Genomic DNA, 17,302 nt, shown 5'->3' with positions numbered 1-17,302 from the left:
GACAACTCTAGATTTGGTTAAGGGTAGTAGAATTTTCCATTCTACTATTAAAGAAGGAACTTCTGCTGAAAAAAAAATGGACATTTATCCAGTCTTTAATAATTTTTTTGTATTCTTATCTCTAAAACCTCTCAGTAAACAAAACAAATAGAAAACAGAATTAGTGAGCCCATTGGCTTTCTTCCCAGCCTGAGTACTCACAGCAAATGAGATTTTTATATTTCTAAACATCTGCATTTCATTCACATCTTCTCCCAAGTAGAGAATTTGAGACAGGATAAAAGAACAGCTCTTCGTCTACAGAACAAGGATGCCCTGGATTGAATGGGCCAAATGTCTTAGAAAGTCCATCCACTGAGAGAAAAACCGTAAACCACACCTCACAATTGTGTGGAGTCCTGTGTTTCCTCCTCCTCAGCAGACTGTCCCGGGTAACTGCTTAAATTCTTTAGATTTGGTAATAAACAGTTGCCATTTTGACCATTTCCTTTTGTAGACCCACAAACTACAGAATAAATGAATAGCTTTTTTCCTTTGATGGCCTTGTCCAAGGGCTGTTTTAGCACCCCATAAATCCTGTAATTGTATAGGATCATTTGGCAGTGTGTGGATTTTTCTGCTAAATCACAGTGAGAAGAAGATCAGGAGGAAACCCCCAAAATAAAGCATTATGGTGGCATTAGAAGATTTATAGTGGGAGCGAACAGCACTGGCAAAACCCCAGCAAGGCCTTTATTGCTGGTGCGGAGAAGGCACGGCTGAGTATTAAGCATCTTCTGTGTTCGCTGCAAGTGAAAGTTAGAGTTAGATGTAGTTCTTTTTTCCTCCACACTGCTGGTGTCGGTGAGAGTGTGATGAAATTCCAAAGCAGGCTTAGCTGTCAAGGATATTGACTGAATAAATTTATGTTCTTTTATATAGATGTCCTGAAAATGGACTTATTACATGGAAGTGGGGAAAAAACAGGCATGGGAAACAGGGAGCACCTAACCATTTGTGCATGGTGTGTGTGTGTGTGGTGGGTGTGTGGTGGTGTATGTGATTTCCCCAGAGGGTCTCTGTCAAATAAATGTGTGGAAGGGGCGTTGTAGCATTCTGCCAATTTTTTATAAACATCTTCGTGTCTGAACAAAAAGTCAGTGTGGGGTTGAGGAGGTTGGGGTTTACTCTGCTGTAGCATGCCAACTCTTAGGGAGATCCAAATTGTGCCTTATTTAATCAAATCTGTGCTAGTCTCCGAATAACAAACTGCGATCGCTGTATTTATAAATGCTTCAAGGACAGGGAAGTGCAAAAGACATATAGTACATGTTCAGTTATGGTATTAAATTTAAATGTTTTTTAGCAAGTTGAAACCAGTATAAAGCTTCAGTAATTAACAGATTAAGACCTATTGACAGACTGTTCACATCAGAAATTAAAAGGAAAATTACAGGTCTCTTAAGAAGTTAAGGCCTCTCATAATGCGATGGCAAGGAATAACTGCACATCTTAACGGAAATTTTTTTTGGCAAAATAAGCACTCCTAAATTATATGGAATGTGTAATTCTTTTGAACTCTCTGAGACTGGGAATCCTATAAAATAGAAGTTTCAGGTTTTTGGAAGTGATTACTAATACAAAAGAAATGTATTAGTAACAACGATAATAAATGTCACTTGTGTTGGAATTTATCCAGGGCTTAGTCCAGGGACTACTTCCTCTCCATCTACGTTCTTTCCCCGGGGGATCTCAAACACGCCCAGACCGAAGATCATGTATGGGCTAGTGAATCCCAAACTCAGTATTTCACCTCTGAGCTCGTACCTCAGATCCGAACTGGTGTTGCTCCCTTGCCAACTCGATATCTCCAATGTCTAATTTATTATGCATCTCAAAGTTAACTTGTCAAAAACGGAATTGCTTATTTTTAGCTTCCCTACACACAAATGCACACATATTAAAATCATTTTTAGAAACTCTGCCCTTGTCTTCCCCATCTCATTAAATAGTATCACCTTCCTCCCAGTTGTCCAGACCAAAACCTAAGAATTTCCCATAATTATTTTCTTTCTTTCATACCTAATCCTTCAGCAAGATCTACTAGCCCTAACTCTACAATGTATAACAAAGAATTCCACTCCTCTTCCTTTCCTCTGCTACTACCTAGTCCAAAGCACTATTACCTTCCCTTGGCTCCTGAGAGGGTCTCCTGCTTCTGTTTTTATATGCTGTACAAGGAAAAGGATTTGGACAGTATTCTGTAAGAATAAGGGATCCGTTGAAGGGGTTCAAATGGGTGTATAAATTTAATAGGCAGTAAAGTGAATTAGCAGAATCAGAGGATCCTACCATGACACAGAACAATTGAAAAGGTGCAAGGAAGAGGTGGGCTATTAGTAATTCAGACAGTGCTAACAAAGCATAACAATTTCACTAAAATAAGAAGACTCCTCCAAACTAAGATAGTCACAGAAATTAAGACATCTCCCTAACTCCCATCCAACCTGTCTATTGATTGGCAGGTCTTGAAAATCTCATTTGAGCACTGTGCATCTATGCATTCACTGATGCAGCCAAATTGTCAATCAACAAACACTTACTGAGCAAGGCTACACCCAAGCACTATGGTCTGTCCTAGTAGTACAGAGTTACAAACAGCAGAGTACTCTCTAGCAGCTCACAAGGAAGACAGAAGTGCAAGTGATTACAATTCGATGTGATAAGTACCATAATAAATGACAAGGACAAGAATCAGGAGTAGAAACATCCAAGAAGACTTCATCGACAAAGGGACCTTTGATTTGGGACATGAAGGTCAAATGGGGGGTTTCCAGGTGGCCAAGGAGGAGAGGAATATTGCAAGCAGAAGGAACATGTGAATAAGTAAAATCAGTGTCTTGTACGATTAGTGATGACTTAAGTGGTCAAAAAAGAAGTGTTTTTTAAAACTTTTTTCTCTTTTTTTTCTCTCTCTCTGTTTTTTTTTTTTTTTTAGTGGTAAGGATACTTTCTGCTTTGGGTTTCAGGGGGTAAAAACAGTTTCTTTTGAGTGCTCTGAAAATTTTTATGCCTCCTGTCTCAGAAGCATTACACTTTAATAGCTCCATAGCCAATCATATATTGCAAATTGATAGTACCCACCACGTGCAAGGCACAGAACGGGGTGTACAAAGATGCATAATATAGCCACTGACCTCAATCAAGTCACAATTTAAATAAGCCATCCCGAATAGCAAGACGAATTAGAAAGAAGCCACTCTTTTCCATAAAAAGCAAAAATATCACCAAGTTTTAGAGAGAACTGTGTACCTTGTTGATTAAAAATGTATAATATGGTCAGTTGGTAAGAAAAAACTGATAGATGTTAGCATTTTTGCCACAGGAAAGAGAGGCAAGCGTTATGCTTTTATAGCCCATCAAGGGACATGATGTCAGTTTTGTAGCTCCAGCCTGCTGCCTGCTGTCTCACACTGCCAGAGAAGATCCCACCTATCCAGATGGGGAGGGCTGGAGAGAGCACCTAGTGAGGGTGAGATCGGGGTGATAGGGCCCTGGGGCCAGCAAACCACCTTTTCCTCAAGCTTTGCATAGGAGAAGCATAAAAGCAGGTCCTCTCGCAAGTCCATGTGGCCTTGGCAAATGAGCTTATCGCTAGTGATCAGCACGGACTAACACAAGACCGCATGTTTACCGGGCTCTTACTATCCTGAGGTGTTATTCTCAGCCGTTGACGGACTTATTTATTCTCATAACAACCCTATAGGGTAAGCACTCATGCTACATTCGCATATAAACATCAGGAAAGTGACAGAGAAGGTAATTGGCCCATAGTTAACCCCCGTGTGTTAGTTTTCTATAGCTGCTATAACAGATTACCACAAGTTTGGAGGGCTTAAAACAATATAAATTTATCGTCTCACAGCTCTGGAGTCCAGAAGTATGAAACCAAGATGTCAGCAGGACCGTGTTCCCTCCAGAGTCTCTATGGAAGTGTCCTGCCTTGCCTCTTTGAGCTGCCGGTGACTGTAGCAATTCCACAGCTGGTGGCTGCACCACCCCAGTCTCTGCCTCCGCTTTCACATGGCCTTCTCCTCCATCTGTGTCTTCTTTTCTAAGGACACTTGTCACTGGATTTCACATCAGGGTGATCTCATCTCAAGATCTTTAACTTAATGACTTTTTTCTAAATAATGTCACATTCGCAGGGCTGCGGTATTAGGACATGGACACATCATTTTGGGGGCCACCATTGAACCCACTAAAACTGCTATTAAAATGTGAGCTGAAATTCAAGATCTGGCAGTCTGGCTTTAGGATATTTGCTCTCCAAACCACTCCGGGACACTGCTTCTCAAAGACCAAGGAAGGGGTGGAAGGTTGGAACGAAGGGAACTTCCGTGAAAGCTCCGCATTGCTTAAGATGCCGTAAATCTTAACTCAGCTCTCACCAGTGGGAAGAGTATCCCAGTAATGACTGATGTTTAATTTCTCGCCAGCCCAAGAGGACAGGGGCTTATAACAAATTAAATTTAATTTTATTGAAAGATAAGATGACGTATCTTTTACCCCATATTGTGGAGCTAAATTCATACTCACAGCTACAGAGGACTGACACATAAGGCTAGGTCATTTTTTCCTCTTTCCCAGGGAAACCAAATAAATGTTTAAAGATCAAAATTCACACTGTGTTTCCCAGGCAGTCCAAGTAGCTACATGATTTTGCCAATTTCAGTGAAAGAACTTCTCTAAGATGATGGAAAAATGGAGTCTTTCAAGCTGGGAAGAATTCCCAATCTCCTGAGGAACATGGAGCCTTAAGTTAATGAACTATAGGACCTCTAGTTTGGGAATTGAGGTGCCTACTTTTCTAGGCACTTTCCTACATGACCCAGGCTTTGGGGCCTCCAGTTCCTCATCAATTAGGTAAGATGGTTAGAATAAATAATTCTAAGGGTTTATAATATGTTTAAACATTTTTACTCAGAAGGATTTTTATGGCCTGCCAACTTCACTAAGCAATAAGATCTTGAAGAGAAAAAAACATTGCATTTGAATATTCACTTGCCCATATAATTATATCATATTCCACTTCATCTTTAGGAATAAACTTCAAGAGAAATTTTCTCTAGAAATTCTTTGCAAACTTGAAACTGATTCTGGTTACATTAGTTTTGTTCTGCATTGAAAGTTCACCAAAGAATTTCCTTGTAAATTAATGGTTTTAATGTCTTCTGAGAAACTTCAACCGTAATCTAGCCCCTCAAGTCACAGAATAACTGGTTACAATTCATAGCAATAAATGGTTTCAGGGATAAGAACTCCTACTTCCAGGAAATCATTGGTGATTCAGTTACAAATGCTAAAGTATTTGCATAAGAAATTACAGAAGATTTCTTGAATTATTTTAATGCATTCAAATCCCTTCATTTTGGGGGCACCCAGGTGGCTCAGTCTGTTGAGTGTCTGACTTGAGGTCAGGTCATGATCTCATGTGTTCCATCCCCGCATTGGGTTCTGTGCTGTCAGCACAGAGCCCGCTTGGGATTCTCTCTCTCCTCTCCCTCTCTCTGCCCCTCCACCACTCACGTTCTGTCTCTCAAAAATGAATAAACATTAAAAACAAACCAAATCCCTTCATTTTTGCCCGTCATTTATACATATTTTGAAGATAGAATACACTTTGAATGGACCAGTATGTGTATCAACTTCTCCTATGTGCATCTATAAATAGTAACTTTACTGAAGCCAGGTCACTGGTTTTAGAAAACTGTTCCTATTCCTTCCCGGCACTTACTGGAAAGAAATGTTTAGTGAAATGATCATGTTTCACTCTACACCCACCACCTCATTGTAGGCACTCCTAATATATGGATTCAGTAAAAGTGGTCATTGAGCAGACGACACAAAAAACATTTAATCTGCAGGTAACATATTGAAACTAAAACTCCCCCTTCCCCATTTTCTCTTGACTCATTCAGAACTTCAAAACTCAGCCTGTGAGAAATAAGAAAGAATAGATCTGCAAGAACAGGAACTGTTTGGATCCTAGGAATCCTGTTTGAACAAGTGCCTTCTTAAACTAACGTGAAGAGCTTCACCAGCTCAGACTGCAGAGCTCAAGGTTCCCAGCAATAAACAAAATTAACTGGAAAAATAATTTTTTATTTCCTAGGAACCAATTTCCCTATTTATCTCTCAGGCAACATTATAACTTCACCGCCATCTTTTTTATTTGTTTTTCCCCTGTCCCACCTTGATCATTCAGTGAACCTTCTTCACATTGACTTCCTGTAAACCCCTCCCCATTTCCACCACTGACCACCCCCTCCAGAGGAAAGAGGTGAACTTTTTAACTCTCTGTTTGCTTCCTTACCAGTTGTACTGTCTAGATATCATGGGGGAATGTTACATTTATAATCCATGGATTGCATCCATAGTAAACCTCTTGACTATATTACTGTGTGTATAATTTCCTTTTCCATATTCCTTAGAATATAAATCCCTTGGGGTGACATTTCCCTGTTTATGTCTAAAGCCAACCTCACCAGAATAGGGAATGAGAAATTATGTCATAATTCATAGCTTGGTATAGCTACACTTGTGAAATATAATTCTCTGTCTTTGAGAACTTAAAAATCTCCTCTGGGGTGGAAATAAGAACCTGGGGTGGGTTGGGTTAGAGAAGGCTTTATACAGAAAATAGGTCTGGAGTGACATCTGGAAGAATAAAGGAGACTCAGATCTGGTCTGCAGAGGTCTGTGTCTTCAACGGGTACTGGGCACTAGTGAAATTTATAGGAACAGCATGGAGTTGTTACCCAATCCTAATTTTAATCTAGCCTCTGCCACTCTGCACTTATCAACTTGTCATAAAACTTTGCGCCTCTGTTTGTGCACCTGTCAAGTGGAGATGACAATATCAAACACCATCATTCTAAAAATCCAGGTCATTGCTGTTCCGTCCTGGTATTACTCCGTCTTTCTGTGACTCTTGATATTTTGTTAGACCATAACTCCTGTTTGGAATAGTCTTTCCTCTTGGCTTCTGAGATACCACTGAGTTCTTGATTTCTTCTTGGTGCTAAGGTGGCATCTTCTCCACCTTTAAAGATCAAGGTTCCCAAAATTCTCTCTTTCACTCACTTTTTTGGTTCCCAGAGTAATCTTACCCCCGTGGATTTAAATAACATCTCTATAGTTATGGTTCCCAGATCCTGGGCTCTGACTTACTCCTGTCTCCTCCATTCCATGTTTTTTTTTTTCCAATTTTATTGAGAAGTAATTGACATACATCACTGTTTAAGTTTAAGGCATACAGTTTGATGGTTTAATTTGCATATGTTGTTAAGTGATTATCACAGTAGATTCAGCTAACATCCATCTCACATAGATACACTAAAAGAAAAAAGGGAAAAAAATTTCCTTGTAATGAGAACTCTTAGGATTACTCTCTTAACAACTTTTCTGTATATCCTACAGCAGTGTTAGCTTAGTTGTCATGTACTTTACATCCCTGGTGCTTATTTACCTTCTAACTGGAAGTGTACACCTTTTGACCATCTTCCCCCAGTCCCCCTCCCCCACCCTCTCTATGCCTCTGTTAACCACAAGTCTGATCTCTTTTTCTATGAGTTTGTTTTATTTTTTCAGATTCCACATATAAGTGAGATCATACAGTATTTGTTTTTCTCTTGTATGATTTATTTCACTTAGCGTAATGCCTTCAAGTCTATCCATGTGTCACAAATGGTAGAATTGTCTCATTTCATTGCTGAGTAATATTTCATTGTATATATATATACACCCCATCTCTTTATCCCTTCATCCATCAATGGACACTTAAGTTGTTTCCATTGTCTTGGCTATTGTGAATAATGCTGCTATGAACATGGGGTGCAGGTAATTTTCTAGTTAGGGTTTTTGTTCCTTTGAATATATTCTCAGAAGTGGAATTGCTGGGTCCTATGGTAGTTCTATTTCTAATTTCTCAGGACCTTCAATATGTTTTCCATATCGGCTGTTCTACCAAGTTTACCATACGACCGCACCAACAGTGCACGAGGGTTCCCTCTTCTCCACGTCCATGGCAGTGTTTCTTATCTCTTCCCCTTTGGGTGATGGCCATCCAATAGCCATGAGATGATGTCTCATTGTGGTTTCACTTTGCATTTCCCTAATGACTAGTAATATTGAGCATCTTTCATGTCCTTGTTGGTTCTTTCATATTTTTTTTTCTTTAGAGAAATAAATATTCATTCAGGTCCTTTGCTCATTTTTTTTAAATTGGATTATTGGTTTTTTTTTTGTTTGTTTGTTTGCCTTGAGGTGTAGGAGTTCTTTATATATGTTAGATGTTAACAACCTATTAGGTAGATGGTTTGCAAATATTTTTTCCCATTCCATAGATTTTCTTTTCACTTTGTTGATGGCTTCTTTTGCTGTGCAGGAGCTTTTTAGTTGATGTAGGACATTTGTTTGTTATTTATTTATTTATGCTTTAGATGTCATATCTAAAAGATTATCACCAAGATCCATGTCAAGCAACTTTGTTTCTGTTTTCTTTAGGAGTTTCGTGGTTTCAGGTCTTAATTTAAGTCTTCAACCATTGTGAGTTAATATTGTGAGTGGTATAGATATGAAACTATTTTCATTCTTTTACATGTGAGTATCCAATTGTCCCAGCACCAGTTATGGAAGAGACTGTCTTTCTTTTTGAGTATTCTTGGATCCCTTTTTCAAATATTAATTGACTGTATATGCTTGGGTTATTTCTGGCCTTTTTCATTCTGCTTCCATTGGTCTATATGTCTTTTTTTTTATGCCAGTAACATACTATTTTGATGACTATAGCTTTGTAGTATAGCTTTAAAATTAGCAAGTGTGATGCCTCCTGTTTTTTCTTCTTTCTCAGCATTTCTATTTGAAGGCTTATGGTTTTATAGAAATTTTAGGAGTGTTTTTTTTTTTTTTACTTCTATAAAAAATGTCATTGGAATCTTCATAGGAATTGAATCTATAATGGCTTCTGGTAGTAATGACAGTTTAGCAATATTAATTCTTCTAATACATGAACAAAAGTTTACCTTTCCATTTATTTGTGTCTGCCTCAGTTTCGTAGACAACTTGTAGTTTTCAGAGTAGAGATCTTTCACTTCCTTAGTTACTATTCCTAAATATATAATTTTTTTGATGCCATCATTAATGGAATCAGTTTTTTTTACTTTTTCAGAAAATTAGTGTATACCAGTGCTACTGATTTTTGTATGTTAATTTTGTATCCTGCTACTTTAGTGAATTCGTAGGTTAGATCATACAGTTTTTTGTTTGAGTCTTTGGGATTATCTATACATAAAATTACTGTCATCTGCAAATAAAGGCAATTTTACCTTTTCCTTTTCAATTCTGATACCTTTTATTTCTTTTCTTGCTAGATTGCTCTAGTTAGGACTTCTATAGGAGTGATAAGAGTGGGCACTCTTGTCTTGTTCTTGATGTCCAAGGCCCCCACCATAAATCTCATTGTTAGCATAAACTATCCAGCATGGCCCAAGGCCTCAGTTAAACAAAGACACTCTCAATGGCCAAGATATTCCAATGGCTTAGAGGTTGTATTTCAGAAGGTGAAGTAGGGCTAAACTTTTCTTTGGAATATGCAGGGTTTGAACAAGTCAGATCTGCTGAGTTAATCCTTTATTGAACACTACTCCAGGCAAAAAACTTACCAATTATAATAAATTCCTGTCTTCAGCACACATATCCAATTGGTAACTAAGTTCTGCTTATTCTTACCTCTATATATCCATATATCCATACAGTCATCATCATCCCCAGCTTCCTTCCCCCGCCTCCGAATTAATCTATTACCAAAACGTATCCTTCCCCCGCTCCGAATTCATCTATTACCAAAACTAATTCAATCTTTTTTTTTCTTTCCCACTTCTACTGCCTCAGTTTTGAACTTCATCATGTTTTATATGGCCTCTGCCATGCATCCTGCTAATCTTCTTCATATTGCTTTTAGAATAATTTTTATAAAATAGAAATTTGGCTACATCATTCTGCTATTTAAAATCTATGAAGTATTTCTATTTTATTCTCTATTTTTTCCTTAGCATAGCCCTGAATAATATGGCTGCCAATTACCTCTCCAGCCTCATTACCCATTGTGTTCCCAAACCACAAAATGCTTTCTTTGTCACCATGACTTTGCATATTCTGTTTCCTGTATCTGAATTTTGTTGCTCCTTCCACAATCCACTTAACATCTAGGCAACAATTTTCCAAGCTAAATTCCACTCATGTATATGAATCAACTCAGGTTCCAGTTGTCGTAGGTGACTTACCTGCCTTTAAAGTTAGGTCAGGTACCCCTTCTCTGTACTTTGAAACATTCTGTGCATGCCTCCGTCATTTCATATTTTACCTTATTCAACTCATCTCTGTACTTCTCCATCTCCCACACTGGACCTGAGAGACCCTCAGTGGGCACAGTTGTGTTCCATGTAGGAATCCCCCAAAACCCAATGGATCGTAGTCACAGCGCCTGAAAGAAATGCATTGCTGAAGACTTGGCAGAACCCAAATCTGTCACAGTAACAAACTTACTCTTAACAAAGGATGGCAGGTATGTTTCCAGACAACAATGCCAATAGCAAAAACACATTTGCCAACCTTTTAACCTTTGTAAATATACCATATTTTGAACAATTTTTAATTTGGGAATATTTACGTCATTTTTAATTTTACACAAATGAAAATTGAATATGCACATCATATCATTTCAAATATACAAATTTAGGGGTGCGTGGGTGGCTCAGTCAGTTAAGCATCTGACTTTGGCTCAGGTCACGATCTCGGGGTTTGTGAGTTTGAACCCTTATCCAGCTCTGTGCTGACAGCTCAGAGCCTAGAGCCTGCTTTGGATTCTGTCTCCCTCTCTCTGCCCCTCCCCTGCTCACACTCTGTCTCTCTCTTTCTGAAAAGTAAATAAACATTAAAAATTTACAAAATTTAAATTCACAATAAACGCAATGTCCGGTACCTTATTAATAGTAATATTTAAAGTTTATTTCCTTCCCAACCAATCCTCCTTCTATCTATCATTATTTTGGTTCACTTGCTTAATCATTTTCTTACTCATCACTGTAGTCATCACGTGTTATTTTCTGAGATCTCAAGAAATGAAATATATATCTTTTCTCTCCTCTGTTCCAAATATTATAATTTTTCAAAAAATATAGGTGCAGAAGTACCAACAAAAACACTCTATATTTCATATTTATAATATATATGCTATTTGTCTCTCATTTATTCTGTATGGTTTAGTCTAGAATAGTCATCAGAGACCATGCTTCTAAATTCCATAATGAGCCCGACATATCTGATACCAGATAGAACACAAAATATAATTTCAGTTAGTGAGATCACATGATTAATTAACCTAATCCAGATAAAGCCATATCTAAAAAGTGCATTTAAAGAGATTTTGGATTCCTGCTACTATTGCATTATTTTTATTGGTTGTTGGGTCTAGAGCTGTTGCAATGTATTGTAGAGATGTAGCAATTTAAAAAGTAATAACAAACTTTTATCATCAAGACCCCTAAAATGTATAGATCTCTTCAGTCTAAGCATGAAATTTTTCATTTGCGTTATAGCCTCTTAAAAAAAAACCCAAGGGATTCTGTTTTAACTTTATTGCCCTCTGGCAGAACAACAGGATAAAAATTGGAACAAAGAAAAGGGTTATTTTTTTTACTTTTCTAGCATATAGATTAGTATTAATTACCATGTAATGAGCTGAAAATTCCTGCCAGAAAGCTGAGGCTTGTGGTTCCATTAATGAGTATTTTCTTTCCACTGGGTGAAGTAAAAATTTTAAAGTGTTAGGGATTTGCACTTGGAAAACATCTCTAAGCTATTTATACAAGCAAGTCAATAAGAAAAGCACATTTTCCATTTATAGCCTTTGTAGTACATTCATGGATCTGACGTTTTTGGCAACGTGTTGCTTTCAGTGGTAGTTCAGAGTTGTGGCCTTGGGCAGACTTCGATGTAGCAGGAGTGAGACCAGCATTCTATCCACCATCCAGCCTTGGACTGGCTGCGGCGGCCAAATCTACGTTAAGAGTTCCCACTTACTTTCCAAACTGGGAGAAACCACTGAAGTGTGCTCCCTTACTCTGACCTCCAAAATGGATTCAACCTACAACAGGCACCCCAACCGTTGAGAGACACTAGTAGCAAGATGCCACCGAGACACAGGTTTGGGTTTGTCCCAATTAAAATGTTTTTGGGCAGTTGGCCACCACCGCCATCTCTAAGAATATTTTTGAGGAAGAGGAGTCTACACATAAATAGACATCATCAAAATTGAACCACTCTGGTGGCCATGAAATGCACCTCAACCAGTTCTTCTGTGAGAAGTGGGATGCAAACGCCTAGTTTCTGACCTCACCACTGCACTGATTGATCCAAGCCAAATACTGCCCTAAGCCTGTGAGGGATACTAGGGCAGGCCCCCTGCCTTGAGAGAAGCAGCTTTGGTCTGACCAAAATCCTCTGTAGAGCTGCCCTGCAGAGTCTCACTCTGCTACCTCTCACTCCTGCTCCTTCCCTCTCTCTTTCCAGGGGCTTCCTCCCTTTGTTTTCTTCACCGACCTTGACTTTTACCATGATAAATCTCTCACATGCCCAATCCTGTCCACTTTAATGAGGACTCAGATTCATGCAGCTGTTGTCTTGGTTGAGATGATTATATATATATATATATATATATATATATATATATTATCTTGATATTTTTTTAGGAAAACCCAAAGAGCACTGTCTCAATGATCATCAAATTAATTTTCCTCAAGTCCAGAGGTAGAAAACCCAGTACTGGTATAACCAAGGAGTCACCTATCCTTTTGCTCCAGCATCCTAATTCTGGCTTTCATCCTCAAGGCCACCACACCGTACAAAATGGCTGCTAGAGCTCCAGTCGTCCTAGCTGCTCCAGGCAGCAGGAAAAAGTAATGGCAGACAGACCAACACAGTATATTCTTCTAATGATCTAGCTCCCTCTAAGAGCCTTCTTAGAAGTTCCACACAACTTTCCTTTTTGGTTTCATTGTCTTCAGCATAATCACGTAAATCACATAAACATAACAGCAAGGAGGGCTACTAAAATTGCCATGAACATTGACATCCAGATTAGCATTGGGTGTTCTATTACTAAAGACAAATGAAAGAATGGATATTTGTGGCAACTCTCAGTCTCCTGCACCCTACTTTTCTCTCCATTTCATGGAGACAGGGAAAAACGTGATGTCTGGATTTCTGAGAGAAAGGGTCCGACCATGTGCTTTATCCATCTTTGTCCAGGGCTGTAGGAGAATGAACCTATGCTCACTTCCTTCTTGACTTCTTCAAGGGCCTAGGCTCAGGATGTCAGGACACAAATGAAAGTCTTTAATCATCCTGACTAGACCCAAGTACACATTCTACATGTGTTCAAAATTGCAGTATAGCGGTTAAAAACAAATGGACTTGGATGTCAGGAAGAATTAAAACCAAATCCCAGCTCCTTTGTTCACTAACGGTGTGAACTGATGGCCAAGCAATTAAACTTTCTGCCAGTAAATGTTCAAGAAATGTTAGCTGTTGGTATGGTATTTTTACATGAGGTAAGGACTGAATGCTTAAACAATAGGCAGGGCATAAAAAACTACCTAAAATCTCTTGGTTTTTAACTTAACTCATCCTAAACTCTGTGCCTTGGAACACCAAACTTGTTTAAAAAAAAAAAATTTTAAGGGGCACCTGGGTGGCTCAGTCGGTTAGGCTGCCGACTTCGGCTCAGGTCATGATCTTGCGGTCCATGAGTTCAAGCCCCGCATCGAGCTCTGTGCTGACAGCTCAGAGCCCGGAGCCTGTTTCAGATTCTGTGTCTCCCTCTCTCTCTCTGACCCTCCCCCGTACATGCTCTATCTCTCTCTGTCTCAAAAATAAATAAACGTTAAAAAAAAATTAAAAAAAATTTTTTTAAGTTACAAGTACCTTTCCTGACACCTCTATTTTAAATATTTCCAGTCGTTTTTCTCTTTTTTCTCTACCACTCTCTCTTTCTCCATCTCTCTCTCTCTGTCTCTCTTTGCGTGTGTGTTTTTTTGTTTCTATGAGCATTTTTTTCCCTGTCTTTTGCTTTTCTTCCTTTTATGGGTTCCCTGGTTTCTAGGATGCTTACCAGATCCTCTTTCCAAGCTCCACTAACACTGCCATACATCCTTGGGTTCCAACTGGCACCTGACATCTGGTGCCATAGTGTGATAGCCCAGACTCGCACAGCCCCCATGCCTTCCTGCAGTCTATGAGCAAGTGGTAGCTGGTAACCACCTATTTCCTGCATATGTTTAATCATTTCAGCACTCTGAGACCAGGATACATATTTTCAGCTAATTAATTCAGATATCGTAAACAGTGAATAACGAATTTGAACTTAAGTCTAGATGAGTTAATGAAGAGATTGGAGAATCCCTGTCTAAGCAGCAAAAGCTTCTTGCAAAATCACCCAGGATGATCTTAATAATCTCTAGGCTTGTAGATGGAGTGTTCACTACACTGTATGCCGTAAGGCAGTATGATCACTCAAAATACTTCATTTGTTTGGATATCTATGGCTAAAATGATCTTTTAATTTCTTGTCTATAAATAACATATTCTATCTTTCTCTACTGATAAACCCTGCTGACAATCACTTGCTCACTCATCACTTTATCAATTTAAAAGATTTTTTTAGTTTTTTTCTCTCCTAAAGAAATTATATTGGACATAAATAACACAGGATCCTAGCTTTTGCCTACCTACAAGGTTGAAATGATTTCTCATCCAAAGATAGCTCTCTAGGATCCTGTACTTCTTATCTTTGTGGCCTATGAGAATTGCTTGACTTTGCCATCTTATTCGTCAAGTAGAGTTAATGATTTCTACCTGCTAAGATTGTTGTAAGGATCAGAGACAATGAATTTGAAACACTAAGCCCAGGGTCTCCTATTTAAGGGACACTCAATAAAAGGGGGCAATAGTGGTGATGATGGTGGTAATGAAGATTATAAGGAGATTGTGGAAATGAAGGAGATGAAGGGAATGGAGAAGAATGTATTAATTTTCTATTGCTGTAATAACAAATTGCCACAGACTTGGTGGCCAGAAGTTTGTGGGCTTGGTTGGTTTGCTTGCTTCATGTCTCATGAGGTGAAAGATGTCAGCAGGGCTGTGTTCTTTTGCGAGGCCTTAGGGGAGAATCTGTTTCCTTGCCTTTACAAGCTTCTGGAGACTACCTGCATGCCTTGGCTCTTGGCTGTCTCCCTTCATCTTCAAAGACAGAAATGGTGCCCTTCTGGGGGGGCTTCAAATATCTCCTTCCTCTTCTTCTATCTCATCTCTCTGACTTACTATTCTCCCCTCCTCTGACAGTTTTATAGGCCCATGTGATAATATTGGGCGCATCCAATAAGCTCTGTATCTTAAGGTCTATAACTTTAATTCCATCTGCAAAGATCCTTTTGCCATGTGAGGTAACATAATCACAAATTCTAGGGATTAGAGTATGGACATCTTCAGGTGGCCATTGTTCCATGTACATGGAGGGAAAGTGTAATGCTGATCGGTATAGGAATAATTGGTAAATTTAGACACTAGCTTCTAAAGAATAGAGGCTTTTTCAGTATTTATAAGGAGATAAAAGCTTACATGATAAAGTCAACTTGGTGTAGTGTAAAGAGCACTGACCTTGGTTCCATCTCTACAGTCCTGTCTCAATCATTAAGCAGTTTTAGATTTCTGGTCGCTTATTTATCAAATAAGAAAGTCAGTTTAATGATATAAACTTTGTTTCCAATTACAAAATACTATCATTCAGTTAGAATAAATTTAATACCCAAGCAAGAATCTCCTGAATCTTGCCATGAATTACATGACAGTATCTCATCAAAACTAAAGAGGAATGTAGGATTGCATCTTGTGATTCGTAGCTCATATGGAGAATTGTGATAAGGAAGAAGCCAAGCGTTATTTTTTTAAGGGATCAGAATCTCATTGAAAGGCGAGCATGTGTTGTCAGTTTCTTAGCATCAAATTCTCCTGCTGTGATCCATCCTCCCTTTGAAAGAGCAGGAAAGACAACCAAAGCATGGTACATAGCTAAGCTTGAGCAGACAAGAGCCATTATATACACAAATCTATTACTTCTGCGCAGGAATGCATCAACATCTGTAAAAATATAAATGCAATTTCCTCTTAGGCAATTCCTGAACATAAAAAATGTCTGGTCTCTCACCGGTGAGACCGAGATGCCGGCAAGTCCCACGCTCTGTCCTCTCAGCCTCCCTCTGCTATCGAGGGAGGCAGCATCCAGGGCCCCAACTATCTTTGTTGCCTCTGACCAGGTAGCCGCTAACAGAATTGTCCAGATGAAAGACGATCATGACAAGACGTTTCAGAGGAGTGAAGAAATCTTATTCTTATGTGTTGGAGAAACTGGAGACACTGTACAGTTTGCAGAATATATTCAGAAAAATGTGCAACTTTATAAGATGTAAAATGGTTATGAACTGTCTCCCACAGCAGCAGCTAATTTCACATGGTGAAACCCGGCTGACTATCTTCAGAGTCGTATCCCGAATCATGTCAACCTCCTCCTGGTTGACTATAATGAGCATGAGGATCCAGCACCCTACTACATGGCCTACCTGGCAGCTTTGGCCAAGGCCTCTTCTGCAGCCCGTGGCTTCCTGACTCACAGCAGACTGGACCGATCCTACACACCAACTGTCTCTCGTGAGAGGGCATGTAACATCTTAGGAAATGTCTAGAGGAGCTCCCGAAATGCTTCATTCTGATTGTGAATCTGAATCCTGAATCCAACACCTTCAGTGTTTGAATCATTGACAAAAACAGCATTCGTGACCTGGACAAGTTTTCCTTCCCTAAACAGGGCTCTTAACCTCATGCCCTCCTTCTCACTTGCCAGGGAACTTTTTTAAATGCCATCCTTTATCTTTTTCTACTCTTTTGATGCTCATTCTTGATAGATGGTTAATTCACAATAAAGCTGAATCTGAATGAACTGAAAAAAAAGAAAAATGTCCTGTATGGGGGATGGGTATTTAGACTTTGTCCATTCAATAATTTGCCATTTTTCTTCTGGTAGCTTTTCCAAAATTAATGTTTACTGTAGGTAGAATTTTGAATAGGGGTTTACAATAATAAGTGCAGCACAAATATGTTGGTTTATTAATAACAGTACAACTTCTATTTTTCAATCAGCTAAATGATT

General features: G+C 38.9%; 1 pseudogene; it reads left to right on the top strand.

Moving 5' to 3' along the window:
- The first annotated feature begins 10,599 nt into the window (after positions 1-10,599).
- LOC115506050 lies at positions 10,600-16,969 on the top strand (annotated as a pseudogene).
- The last annotated feature ends 333 nt before the right edge of the window (positions 16,970-17,302 follow it).

This window comes from Lynx canadensis, chromosome F2 (assembly GCF_007474595.2).
Source record: "Lynx canadensis isolate LIC74 chromosome F2, mLynCan4.pri.v2, whole genome shotgun sequence".
Taxonomy (NCBI): Eukaryota; Metazoa; Chordata; class Mammalia; order Carnivora; family Felidae; genus Lynx; species Lynx canadensis.
Note: the sequence above shows the minus strand (reverse complement) of the source record. Positions and strands in the feature narration are given on the sequence as shown.